Here is a 2,500-nt window from a genome sequence, read left to right on the forward strand (position 1 = left end):
TGCGTCTGGCGAAAAGGTCCCTCGGATGCTGTCAAAACGACGACAGAAATCACTCGGGCGACGGACTTACTTTCCGAACGGCGGCCCTTTCTAAACGAGGGCAACGGCAGGAGTGATATAGTAGTGATAATAAAAACAAAGTCTGTGGGAAGAGAGAACCCACTTCATGAAACAGGTCGGGCTCGTAGCCATGAACATGCACTTCAGTCTCCCCAAAGAAACCAGAGTACAACAAGTTTTTCACTGAATTTGGTTCCATTTCTTTTCAGCATCGTTCGAGCCCCGCCGGTAGCCAGAGAAGGAAAAGAAGAACAGCAAAAAGAAATCCTCTCTAGTAGCGTGCAGGAGAAGGGTGGGTGGGGTGGGGGAGTGTACGTATATAGGTGGGAGGGTTATAGGCAGGAGGGTCATTGGGATGACTAGGATAATGTAGCCTCAGCCTTAAGTAATGCAGGAGTCATTCAAGGGAAGTCATTTAAAATTGTAAAACGGATGAGTGTCGAATCACAAATCTAGAAACACACGTACAAACACACACAGACACAGACACACACGCCAACGTTGCACCCGCTAGCAGACAACTGCAAGGACACACCCTAAGGCTCTGTCCGACTACGCCCAACTCGCTGCTAATTATATTAGCGCATATCTTTTTTTTCTTCTCGTATGAATATTAGTTACGAACAAATGCCACGCCGCGTCTGACAGCTTGACAGGTAAATGAACTTTGCTTTAAAGCCTTTGCACGCGTTTACTTTACACACACACACACACACACACACACACACACACATATATGATATATATATATATATATATATATATATATATATATATATATATATACTATATATATATCACACAAGTACATGTAAGCAGACGAGCAGCGGAACAGCTGCGTATTCTTTTCCATCGTAAATGGTTGCAAGGACGTGCCTGAGCGTGGATGTGTCACAAAAGACGTCTTTTAAACCGGAGTACGTGTTCACATGTAATTTGAAGGGATCAAATTAGTGATAAAAAAATAGAAAGAGCTACTATTTAACAGTTATAATATATTCACGCTCATTTTATTTCGTCTTGACGATGATGCTTCTTATGAATAATATATATATATATATATATATTATATATATATATATAATATATATATATATATATATATATATATATATATATATATATATATAAATATATATATATATATATATATATGATATATATATATATATATATATATATATAAATATATATATATAAATATATATATATACATATATATATATATATATATAATTATACGTATATATATATATATATATTATATCTACTATAATAATATATATATAACTCCTCTTAGGAATTTTAACGGTACTTCTGAGGGAAAATCTTCATTCATCCCTTGAAGAATTTTTCTTTAGCAACGGAGCCGTCATCATGTATCCATCATGGCACGACATCCTGCTATGTTTAATCTGAAAAGCAGCCAGATGAAATAGTGTCTGCCATATTATTCATAACCGGTATCAGTTCACTAACAATGAAAAGTACGAGAATTAAAAGGAAGAAAAGACGGGATTGTACGTTTGGTCTCCTACATAAGATTTTGCTTTGATAATGGCGAAACAATAGTCTAAAACCACATGTGCTATAAATGAACATAAGTCGGTTCAAAACTTTTTATTTTTTTTTATGCAGATGCCAGTAGCATGGAAAACCTATTGCCCTTATCGTGCCCATGCATGAAGATACAAGAAAAGTAAAGGGAAGGAGAGAGTCACAATGCCCAAAGAGGTAAGAGAGTTCCCTTGGAGTGAAAGGAAGGTTAAATGAGTGACAGACATTCTGAAGTCATCAATTTTGACGCACTGAACCCCATTTTGCTTCAAGAATAAAGGTCTCTTTGCCGATGAAAGGAGTGAAGAGGTCACTCTGCAGGAACCCCACGCTGAACACTAACACAGAACTGCAGTCATGCTATGAATAAGAACTTGAGCAATTTAATGATCACCGTAGATTTCAATCATCTCTCATAACCTTACAGCAGTTTCGAACAACCATTCTCATAAATACTGGACAGATAGAAACGCTTCAGTACATTCGACCAAATGCCGGTATGAGCTAAACACTTCCTCTCTGGTTATATATACACGCACACACACACACACACACACACACACACACACACACACACACATATATATATATATATTATATAAACTGCAATAATATTATCCTTTCAGTTCGACATCTATAAACAAACGCATTCAGAGTGCATGGAGGTAGACAAGCAGGGAAACGGTTAGCTGTTAATTTGTGATCATACAGCATTAAAACATATCTACGGTGTAATTAGAAATTGCCTGTCGTAAGACATTAATTTTGATATAAAAAAGACTTTGTTAGAATATATTTTCGTATGCTCACTCATTCACTCTCATTAACATCTGTGGCCCTCTTGTCTGGTTGAGCAGTATTAAATGCTAGAACTACCTTATCC

The 2,500-nt window shown here is 36.5% G+C and overlaps 1 protein-coding gene across 2 annotated transcripts in view; it reads right to left on the minus strand.

Annotated features, from left to right (window-relative positions):
* Nucleotides 1-2,500, minus strand: part of LOC135227023 (focadhesin-like) — a 600,481-nt gene that overhangs the window by 348,856 nt on the left and 249,125 nt on the right. The window lies entirely within an intron of this gene.

This window comes from Macrobrachium nipponense, chromosome 15 (assembly GCF_015104395.2).
Source record: "Macrobrachium nipponense isolate FS-2020 chromosome 15, ASM1510439v2, whole genome shotgun sequence".
Classification (NCBI taxonomy): domain Eukaryota; kingdom Metazoa; phylum Arthropoda; class Malacostraca; order Decapoda; family Palaemonidae; genus Macrobrachium; species Macrobrachium nipponense.